Source organism: Halichoeres trimaculatus, unplaced genomic scaffold (assembly GCF_033239565.1).
Source record: "Halichoeres trimaculatus isolate MK-OKI-2021-1 unplaced genomic scaffold, fHalTri1.1 fHalTri1_scaffold_17, whole genome shotgun sequence".
NCBI classification, from domain to species: domain Eukaryota; kingdom Metazoa; phylum Chordata; class Actinopteri; order Labriformes; family Labridae; genus Halichoeres; species Halichoeres trimaculatus.
The window spans coordinates 27859338-27871361 of record NW_027437195.1 but is presented as its reverse complement, the minus strand read 5'-3'; the positions used below and the strand labels follow the sequence as shown (position 1 = coordinate 27871361).

Below are 12024 nucleotides of genomic sequence, written 5' to 3'. Positions count from 1 at the left end.
ATGCCTCTGAAAATAGGTCATTGCCATTTTGCCGCGAGATTTCAACCATCGTGACGACACGAGGATCCTTTCTTTTTATTGGAGTAATCTGATAAAGCAGCTCCTTCTCTGTGATGTCAGTTAGTCACACAACCGCCACCGAGGGATACACCCACCAAGAGCCAACTGACTGAGTGCTGGATGCAGGGACTCTGCTCTGCTGAGCAGCTCAGCTTTACATGATGAATTAGCAGTTAAAACACTGTAGTTTTAGCAGACGTCGTAATACTTGTGAGACTGTGATATTTGCATGCTTGTTCTGACATGCACTGTGAACCGGGACCACAATGCCTATATTTGGAAGTCTGCCTATATTTCCACTTATAAACTATACATGTTACAGTACCGGTTTGACTCACCACACTGAAGCGTCCTGAGATGATCTGTGTCCAGGTGGATTTTCTTCCTCCTGAGCTGCAGAACCGTCCGGGTCTGACTCGGGGTCCAATACAAAAGGACGTATCCTACACTCTGCCATTTTATTAGTGCTATCAATGCCTTACGGGGAAGTTTTGGCAAACAGCAAACTCGCTCGGTCTGCTCCATCCAATATGGCGATTTTGTAAATACTGCCATGCTGCAAAAACCGCCCCCTGGCTATTCCCCCTCCGCCCCTCTGATAGAACTGTACAAAAATGATACAGGGCTGACCAATCAGAGGTGAGAACCTAACTCTGGATAAATGCAGTGAAAATGCAACACACAGGTTGAATTATAAAGGTTTGCACATTTTAAAGGCCAAATTAGATTGAAACACAAAATTATCGTGATTAATCAACTAATAGAAAAAAAAAAAAGATTAGGCAACTTTAAAAATAATTGTTAGTAGCAGCCCTAATTGTAGGTTGGGGATCATCAAGACGGTGAAAAATTTATCCCAACAGAAGAAGAAAGATGTCATGCAACTTGTCGATGTTTCACCTCTCAGATGAAGACCTGGGTATATAGTTGGTGCTTTCTGAACAGAAGACGCTAAAGATATTCATCATCAGCTACCCGAAGATCAATGGTTGTCAGTTTCATGGAGGAATAAATCATCCTCGATGCATGAAGTGTATAAAAAAGAGCTCAGCAGACAGGGTTTCCCTCACACGGTGGGCTACATGAAACAGAAATCAAGGTTTTTGTACTTTGAATACTTCAAAGAAAGACACTACAGGCCTTTTGAACCTTCCCTTCCCAATTGTAAATCTTTAATTGCTTCAGAACAGAAGCTCTAAACTCCTGAACCCTTCCAAAGTTCACAGCCTTTTTAAAAACATCTGTACTCCCATGACTTAAAACCTCTTCCAAAACAGGCACTTTTCAACACATTGATACAACCTCATCATCCTGTGTACTTTGTGTGACTCTCTAAACCAGGATTATCTCTTTTTTCAAATGCCATTTGGCTGGCACTTGAACTCCTGGTGGACTTCAGAGTGCATACATGTTTTTATTTCCAGTGGGAGCCGAGTTCTATCTGTGATGCTGTAAACACTGTGCTCTACATGTTGACCCACTCTGGAGAGTACACCAGTGACGCTGTGAGTGCTGTGGAGTCCACAACAAGAGGGGTGTAGAGGTCAGGGCGCAGTGGCTTTTAATGGTCGGGTACATTTGGAGTTGATTTTAGCTGTAAATTGTTTTTTTCTTAAAGGCCACGGTGTGCAGCAGCATCCTGGAGCACAGACAAACTTTATTAAGGGCGTATTCAGACCTGGACTGTTTGGTCCACTTTAAACGGTCCAGGGTTCATTTCCCACGCTGGTGCGGACTTTCCATGCAGGTGTGAATAGACAAAAACAAACCCTGGTGCGGACCAAACAACCGGACCGAGACCCACTTTTTGAGGTGGTCTCGGTCCGCTTCCAAACAAACTCTGGTGCGGTTCGTGGTTCTCCGGTGCAGGTCTGAATACAAACCAAGGTCCATCCGAACTAACTACAGGATACATGCGCTTTTGGGCCTGTAAAGCCACCGTAACCTACCCGTCTTTGGTTCATGCCTGATCCTCTGTCTTCTGTTTAGCCACGCTGTTGCTAGCATGTTGTGGGTCAGGACATGCAGAGCATAGCGTCTCCTTGCTGCACGCATTCGTCTTCGCTGTTCCTAAATTGTAAACTGTGTTGTTAAGCCTGCTTTGAAGGAGCTGCTCTTGAAACTGAAAATGATGTTGCAGCTCTAATAAGAGCACAAACACACGTTTACCTCCTTTTCCGGGTCTGTACTCTGTGTGTCGCCCTTTGTCAGTGCTGTCCAATGAGAGCACTGATAGTCACACACGTGGATGTGTTTACAGAATATAGTCCACTTGCAAAAAGTACAATCTGAATATGAACTGCACCAAACGAAAAAAATAAAGTCCGCTTTTGGTCTGGACCAAACAAGTGGAACAAAGGACTTTTCTGGTCTGAATACAGCCTAAAACACTTGTGCTCTGATTCTGTTCATGGCTACCGTCGTCTTAAATTAGAGAGTCTTTTTAATCAAAACAGCACTCCACAGGGATTATTTACTTGGTATCAAACCACTGTTTTCTTTAAATGCAGAGTAATGACCTAATGAGGGAGAAAAGCTGTTAAAAGTGGCACCGCTCGACTGTTCAGTCTCACTGTGTACCCAGCATGCTTTGTGCAGTGAAGCAGCTGCATGCTTATTTGAGCTCCATCTTTTGAGGAAACAGTGACACAATGAAGCAGCTCTCTCAAATTTTACAGGACAAAAGTGCATCTGGCACATCAGGTTTTTTGGGAGACATTTTTTTTTTTGCTACTATTACATCTGGTTTGTAAAATCTTTAAACATTACAGCACATCACCTTTTGCTTGTGCTTTCATTGCAAATTCAATCATTTACCTTCTTTTTGCAGTCAGAGTGAGATCATGAATGGGACAGTGTGGCATTCAGTGAGGCTTTCCTGATGCTGAAAGTTAAAGAATGCACATTAGGATTTTTAATGGACTTATTTCTACCTAGGCTTCTCAGAAGCAATCATCTAGCGCTTCAATTAAATCTCCAGGTCACTTGTTTCTCCTGCGCTGTTTTCGAATGCTTGGATGTAGACATTTTCTTGTGCTCGTAGAGTAAATCTATTTATTTTCTCTTTTTTTGTGTCGCTAGAATTTCATGTCTTTCTTCCTGTAACCTTTAGTCTTACCACATTGGTGCCTTACAATTTGGGGTGGGTATTAGTGCTAGAGGTGTCCCAGTCCGAAATTGATATCTGATATAATCCGATATCAGCAAAAAAAAAACAAGTATCGGATTATATCAGAATGCATCTAAAATCTCCGATATAAGCAGTCCATTCCAGACTCCTGCTGTTTTTATTTGATTTATTTAGGTTATTTTCTGGATCTTTTAATTTATTCTTTATTTTATTCAATTACTAGTATATTCTTATGCTTAATGTTAAAATTTCTGTTACCCATTGGTTAATAATAAATGGGTCAGTTTTTCCTCATACCTACTGTTGCTGACTACTGTTCTTTGTTTGAATGATATCACTTAATCAAGCCTTTTCTAACATGACAGACATACTACAAAATAAGTAATAAAAGTATCCATGTTAAATGCTGATATCGAATCAGTTTAATATCAGTATCGGCCGATACTCAATGCTGCAGTATCGGTATTGTATCGGAAGTGAAAATGTAATATCGGGACATCCCTAATTAGTACTAAACTGATTGTCTGCCAGTTATTTTCAGAACATCTTGAACGATCTTTCAAGACCCAAATAATATTTTCTATGACTATGTAAACACCAAAAATACCTAAGAAGAGTGGACTCTCTAAAAACAAAGAAAATGTACTTTTTAGATTATGTTCATCTCTGGTGCGCCATCCTCGGATCCTCTCCATGATCTCCGTCGTCTTTTCTCACGATCCCACCGCTCTTTCTCTCTGAACTACCGCGACACATCCTCTGTTGCAACATGAGCTTCCTGAACTCACGTCGTCTCCTCATATCCCTACTGAGCTCTCATCGAAAGAGTGCACCGCTCTCACCCACAGTGGTTAACGAGCAGGATTTTGATTGACAAGCTCCACCAGATCCCTCCTCCCCCTGCCGAAGACATAATTTACTTCTATAGACCCAGCAAACGGTTGACTTGAGACGTCAATGACAGTGAATGAGTGCACGTTCTCTGAAAGCAGCAGACTCGACAGTTGAGATGTGAAGTGTGTCTTCAACAACAAATCTTGAAATCAGTTTGTTTGGCCCTTCCTGGTTTTCTGATTGTGGAGCTGGCAGTGATTGGCTGGCACCTCTTTGGTAGTTTTAACTTTTTGATATAAAGTCACATAAAACACTTTAGTCTTTTTTGGAGCTCGCCCTCCATGTTTTTCTGTGCGTTAGAAGCTCAATCTGCTCTGCCTCCTTTGTTTTAAATAACTGTGTCAGAGGTGCACTAACAGACCCAGGGGAATGTGCTTCTCTGTGTTAATTGTTTGTTAAGTGTCACACATTATCCGCTGTCTGGCAGGACTGCAGCGGATTGAAGTAGCTGCTGGTGGAGACGTTAATCAATCAGCTGAGACACAGAGACTCACTGAGCTTCCTGCTCGCTCAGCCGCTCTTTGTTTTCACATTCAGCTCTGTGTGTTGGAGAAAGGTCACAAAATTTACACTAAACCATCAACCCAAAATCAAATACACAGGATAACATATGGATCAGGTCAGTCAAATTGAAGCATTAGAGCTGAATATTAGTAAATATTATTCTTGTTTTGACAGTGCTTTTGCCAAACAGAGAACATGACTATTTTTCAACATAAATGCAAAAATGTGATGTGACAGAAATATTCTGTGATTCCTCTGATCTAATATGTACTTTCAGGCCATTTTATGTTCAGATCCCGAGCTACTGCATCACCTGTCAAGTGCAGTGCAGGTATTTGCCTTACTCTGTGCGCGGCTGTGACATATTGTCAGCTTATACAATGTTCCTGTCGGACTCAGCTCGGTTTATTCTCTGTACAAACAGAAATAGGCACAGCGGGATCCAACACACAGGGAAAACAGTGAAATATACTGAAAAGCAAACATCCTTCAGTAACTGATACCTCAGGTCACCTTTGACTAAATAAAGTAGTAAAAGAAATGTGAATTTAGATTACATCATTCTTTTCGGTCAACACCAGTTTTTACTTTTTAGTATTGCAGTATTGCTCTGTTTAATGGTACTACCTGGATATAAACAAGCACATCCCTAACCCTTACTGTAAGAAGGGATGGCTACCTTTAACCTTTGAAACAGTACAGATGTAAGCTTGCAATGCTGTGTTCATGTCCAGCACGAAAAATCAGCTACTGTCCCAAATACAACAAGATAAAACATGATCCCTGCTGGTGCTCGACCAAACTTCAAATTCATGAAAAACTGAATATACAGTATAAAGTCTGATCAACAAACACAACACAATTCAAACATATTGTCCCATTTTTACTGTCCTGTACTAATGCAGTGAGCAGGACATCCCCAAACAGCTCCCTCTTGTGTTTGTCCTGAGAAGTGCAAAAGCTTACAGCACCTGGTATTCCCAGGCGGTCTCCCATCCAAGTACTAACCAGGCCCGACCCTGCTTAGCTTCCGAGATTGGACGAGATCGGGCGTGTTCAGGGTGGTATGGCCGTAAGCGAGAGACATGGTAGCATACAGGCTACATAAACATAAACATATCATTAGGTGATACTTGCACCACATGACACCAATGTGGAGGTCCGAGAACAATCTTAATCTTAATTTATCTTAATCTTGGAGGTGAAAAACATCATAATCCTATATGACAACACATTCTTTCCACAAGGACACCAACAGAAAGGAGAAGGCATGGACTGAAAGTGCTGAAGTTTAGGAAAGGCCAGATGAGCTTAACATGCTAATTACCTACCATGAAAGTACGTTGTCATGGGTGGGATTCCTGCAGGAACATGTGGCTCTCCTGTGATCTTGTGATCTTTGCACAGCGCAGCGCTTCTAAGACACATCCAGGATGAATTGGCACGCAGCCAAAATCCGAAGAACTGCGCTGCACAGTGCTCAAGCTTCATGTGTAAATTATGGGTAATGCTGATAAAGAATTTGGACGTTCGGCTCAACCACAAGTCTGTCGTAGAGGCAAACTCCACCGACGATAACGTAGCTTTCACGTCCTCCTCATGTGTTGTATTTGGCTGTGTGTTTCAGCTTTAGGTGGTGGAACATGTTTGTGGTGTTGCCACCCTTCGTGGTAATAGTACTCCTGTACAGCTGCTCTTGAAACTTAAAATGATGTTGCAGCTCTAATAAGAGCACAAACACACGTTTACCTCCATTTCCTGGTCTGTACTCTGTGTGCCGCCTTTTGTCAGTGCTGTCCAATGAGAGCACTAATCCTCACACACGTGGATGTGTTTACAGAATATAGTCCACTTGCAAAAAGTACAATCTGAATACGAACCGCACTAAACGAAAAAAATTAAGTCTGCTTTTGATCTGGACCAAACAAGTGAACCAAAGGACTTTTCTGGTCTGAATACAGCCTTAAAGGTGCAGTTTTGCTAAGATGGCAACCATGTGATTTTTGAAAATTAAGGTTACAACCATTTAAATCTCATGGTTTACTATTAAGTTCTCTTTTCCCATTTTCAGATTTACGGTCAGGGAGGTCAGTGTCCAGCAGTCCCTATTTTTGTTTATGGTAAAAATTATAATAAATAGGGGTGAGAGAAAAAATCTATGTCTAGAAGTATTGGGATTTTTTTGTTCAAAAATCTTTTTTTTCCAAATCAAAATCCTTCATTTAAGTCTGTTAAATTTGGGTTGCAAAAATGTTGAGATGTCAAATCCCATTTTCAGGGGAAAATATGGCTCCTGTTATTGTCTGAAGGCATCATCATCATCATCATCATTCAAATTTTTCACATGGCCTGGTGTTAAAAAGCAAACTTAAAATCAGAAATATCAAAGAATCACAATTTTAATTGAATTGGCACCCCAAAAAATTATGAAAGAATCATATCAGAAGCAAAGCATATCATCCCATCTCTAAAAAGTGAGTTTTTGTTTATTAGATACTTAATGTACTCGAATACAGGAAATACTGTAAATTCCTGTGTCCCTAAATTCTAAATAGATTACATCAAAGTCTTTATAATAAACCAGAAGGGTGGAGGCTTGAACTTGTCATCAAATTATTAAGTTTGCAGTGTTTAGCAGCCCAGCCCCTCTGATAAATCACTCCGTACTGCATTCAGCAATCCAGAGCATGAATTTCGTTTGAATTTGTCATTGTTTGTACGCTTGGGATCTCGTGTCAGACGCATTTTGTTATTCTCCTTGGCGAACAGCCCTCGGCCAGCATCTGAAAACAGACAATACACGGCTGGAGCCAGTCAGGAGGGGAGGAAATCCCACCCAGTGTTTGTCCACTAACTGTGTCTTTGCTGTCTTCCTGCTTGCAGCACAAAGCAACAAGGTGCCCTTTGCAGTTTATTGCAGCGCTTTTAATGCGCTCTGTAGGTGCACTGAATTTTAAAGCCTGCTTCACAGTGACATTTTTTTTTCCTCTCTACAAGCAAAGGGAAGAGCTTCTTTTCAAATCAAGGCGGCGTGATCTATTTTGATGATAGTGACATGCACTCCGAGAGGAATATTAATAGCACAAAGTAGGAGCCTGTATTCTTGGATGATAAAATAAGGAACTTCTGCCGACTGGATCCTGAATGATGATCAGGAAATTATAATTTTCTCCTGAAGAGATGTGTAATGATTAGAAAATTAATTCTTTAACCACACATCAGATAAGGAAGGCTGCGCATGCAGTATTATTGGATTAAAAAGGACTATTAGTGTATGATAAATTTCACATATTATTAAACATTAGAGTGAAAGACCTCTATACCGTCACTACTTTCCACTCTGTTATTGAATTATCTTAAAAACCTGGGTGAATCATGCTTGGTGTTTAACATGTATGAATTTTTCTGCTGGGCTAAGACTTTTTTTAAATTAGATTTCTTGGTTTATTAATTAAATATGTAATTGATTTCTGCTGCGTTTAGGTTTGTTTTTCTCAGGAGCTTTTGATTTAAAAGGCAAGAGGAGACAGGATGATCCGAGGTTGCTGATGTGACCGTTTCACTCACTCACTTAAAAAAAAAGAACAAAGTTTTAAAGTGCCTGTGTCAGCACTGCAGCCCCATAAGGGCTTTTGGAAATGTAAAGGCAACAAACATTTCCTGGGGAGTCTGTGTGCACGCATTAGTGTGTGTGTGTGTGTGTGTGTGTGGCACTGAAGAGGAAAAAGTTGGGAAACGAGGGGTCAAAGGGCAGACCCTGTCGTCAATGCAATGCTGCATCCATACCAGCTCTGCACATTTCTGTCTCTCACTGATCCAGGATCAAAGAAGCTGCATTTAAAGGACTAGTCTGTGTTTTTTAAAGGGGACATATCATGCTTGTTTCTCCTTTTCACTAAGCCAGACTAGGATGCCTGTAAAGCATTTCTGCCCTCAGTACAAGTCATTTTGTTCCTTCATTGCCCCACAATAGCGTTCTCAATATCCTCATTTTAGGCCATTCTGAAGATCTCGTTGAAACGCTCTGTTTCCAGAATGACCTCCAGTAACCTTGCAACGTCACAGCCCTCTGTGCTCTGATTGGTCAGTTCTATCAGAGGGCGGTTTTTGCAGCATGGCAGTATTTACAAAATCGCCATGTTGGATGGGGCAGACCGAGTGAGTTTGCTGTTTGCCAAAACTTCACCGTAAGGCATTGATAGCACTAATAAAATGGCAGAGTGTAGGAAACGTCCTTTTGTATTGGACCCCGAGTCAGACCCGGACGGTTTTGCAGCTCAGGAGGAAGAAAATCCACCTGGACACAGATCATCTCAGGACGCTTCCGTGGTGAGTCAAACCGGTACTGTAACATCTATAGTTTATACGTGGAAATATAGGCTGATTTCACCAATAAACTATTTCTATAACAGGGCTCCATCCTGCTCCTTCACTTTTCTCTGTCTGTTTTATCCATCGTGCTGAAAGTGTCGTCTAAAGATCGCCTCTTCCGTCAGTTGAACAAGCATGCAAATATCACAGTCTCACAAGTTTTACGACGTCTGCTAAAACTAGAGTGTTTTGTCTGCTAATTCACCATGTAAAGCCGAGCTGCTCAGCAGAGCAGAGTCCCTGCATCCAGCATTCAGTCAGTCGGCTCTTGGTGGGTGTATCCCTCAATGGCGGTTGTGTGACTAACTGACTTCACAGAGGAGGAGCTGTTTTGTCAGATTACCCCAATAAAAAGAAAGGATCCTTGTGTCGTCACGATGGTCGAAATCTTGCGGCCAAATGTCAATGACCTATTTTCAGAGGCATCAGATCTCGTTCTATGATATCAGAAAAAATACAATATGTAATTTTTTGAAAATTCATGGGGTGTAAGGTCTTGTTTTTAAATTTATTATATTATATGTAGGTACTAGATCAGATATGTCCCCTTTAAGCCTTTTCTCTTTTCTTACTTACAGCACATTTGAATCAATATAATATGTTTTTCTCAACATGTAGTCATGTATGTGGCTGTTTTGAGCCTCTGTTGTTTCCAGCAGAGGGCAGTGTGTGTGTATATGTGTGTGTTTGTGTGTGTGTGTTTCTCTCTGGACAACATCATTTATCCCTTTGAGTGTTCTTGGGATGATATTCAAGATCTTTGGCTCTGAAATCCTGAGTCATTTGGATGATTCAGTCTTCATTTCCATTGCTGTTTGAGCACATTCTCGTACTACTGTCAGTATTTCATGTAAACAGGAAGCCATGCAGAGGTAGTTAACGCACTGTGTGATTCTCCTCCAGGATTATTGATCAAACCCTCACACGTTCAGGCTGTATATTTTGCTTGTAGCAATTATCTAACTCGAGCAATTCACATCGACGAGACGGTTAAAATGTCACTTTTCACTTATTTACTGCTGATTTCTCAGCTGCCCACTTTGTTTCTCCGTGGGGATTTATGAAGTCCATCCTTATCCAAATTTTATTGGAGGAATATCAATGAGAGGTGTAGAGCTTGATGTGTTTGTGCCAGAGGGCTGCTGGTTTGACTCCAAAACCCTGGAGGAAGAGCAAGGCAGGAAAAGTAAATAAGAACCAGTCACGTGCCCCTGAGTAAGCAAGGCTGTTGCATAAGTTTGCTGTTGCATGTAAATGAGCCAGTGCTGTAAAATGTGTGTGTTCTGTTAAAACTCCTCCATTATGCTTCCTGCTCTCCAAGTCTCATTTTTACACCTCAGGCAGGTGTGTCATGCCAGTTTCCAGGACAGCTTAGGTTAAGGGAGCAGGTGGGATTTACTGGGTGGCACTTTGCGGGGGCACATGGTTGTTATGGGACACGTGAGGATTCGCTCTGTCAAACTCGAGGCCACCTTGGCAAGCATTATTTTAATGCCCCACAGAAAGTTGCCTGAATCAACAGCAGTAAATTGTGATGGGGGATGCACCCAAACCCTGCTGGAAGGAGGAAAGGAAGAATTTAGCTTCTGATTTGTTTGCACCAAAGAGGAATACAATCTCATATCATCCACATTAGGGCTGAACAATTTATCGTTTTCAGATCGAAATCGCAATTTTAGACAATGCAATTTTGAGATCGCCAAAGCAGCAATTTTTTGCAGCACTCCTGACTGACTCAGGATCTGTTGTGTCAAGTATTATACACACTCTGTTTTACAAATTTGTTGACAATCTAAATGTTAAAAGTGCTGGTAAGCAGGTCAACAACACAAAGCCTCTGTTTAGGAGTAGAAGTTTATGAAAACAGATTATTTATCATCACCATTGATGATTAAAAAATCGTGAATTGCAATATCTGCCAGAAAAATTAGATCTTTTCCTAAAATCGTTCAGCCCTACATGTGAATATCCCAAAGCTTGATTTGAAGAAAATCGTGAATCGAATTGAAATCACAATATCTGCCAGAAAAATCACAGTTCAGTCTTTTCTTAAAATCGTTCAGCCCTAATCCACATGACGTTAATTATGTGCAGGGCTGCCACAAACTATTATTTTTGATGTCAACTAATCTAGCGATTATTTTTTTGATTAGTTGATTGATCATGATTAATCAAGATTAATCACAATTAATTGTGATTAATCATGATTATTTTGTATTTCAACCTAATTTAGCCTCAATTTCATATCAGTAGCTGATGAGCGCACACCTTTTAAACTCACCCCATGATGATCTATGCTAACGTTATTTCTGCTTCCTTTAAGTGTCTAATAATTAAACAGATGACTCAGCAAATTACATGATAAGCTAGAAAATCACTCAGAGAGCGCAGACCTCCACCACGCATATTGTGATTGTGATTGTGATGCAACACTTTAGTCCTACTTTAATGATATACTCCCTTTAAGCAGACTAGTGTAAGTTGCAGGTTTGTACAATAATTTGTTACCTGACAGTGTTGAAAATAATGATGACCCAGTACATATTTCATATTCCAGATCTTAGTATCCAGATTATTGTCAGGATGCCCCTCCTCCTCCCCCCTGAGTGTTACCCAAGCAGTGTGAGCATGCATGAGCTCAATCGGATAAATGTCCTCTCTTTGAAAAAGTTTGGGGAGTTTTGATGCTAGTTTGTGACTCAAATCCTGAAAAACTGTATAAAACAGAAAGCGAAGAAGACTCTCTGAATAATGTTATCAGGCGCTAAACACCGGAGCTGTCAGTCTGTCCAAGCTGGAGATGCAGAGCCTCCGTCAGCACGCACAGAAATCAACTGTTAGCAGATATGCTGAGTAAGTAGAGCTAAAACAAAACAGACATAATCAGTAAAACCCATTAGCCACCAGCTCCTGTGATCTAACTACAAGTGAGTGAGTGCAACGATGAGCTGGTCAGAGTTTGTCCCAAGTCACATCATTCAGTCAGGTTTAATTTGTTGATTAGTAGATCTATTCAACCTTTATTTATCCAGGCTCGTCCATTGAGACCAGTGATCTCTCCTCTT

General features: G+C 41.0%; 1 protein-coding gene and 1 non-coding gene across 4 annotated transcripts in view; one reads left to right on the top strand and one right to left on the bottom strand.

The window, feature by feature from the left end:
- The window catches only part of slc4a11 (solute carrier family 4 member 11), a 176548-nt gene that overhangs the window by 1404 nt on the left and 163120 nt on the right, over nt 1–12024 (top strand). The gene's annotated exons all lie outside the window — the stretch shown is intronic.
- On the bottom strand, nt 5548–5666 carry LOC141807109 (5S ribosomal RNA). Its single transcript, XR_012599810.1, has one exon. It is a non-coding gene; the product is annotated as a 5S ribosomal RNA (ribosomal RNA).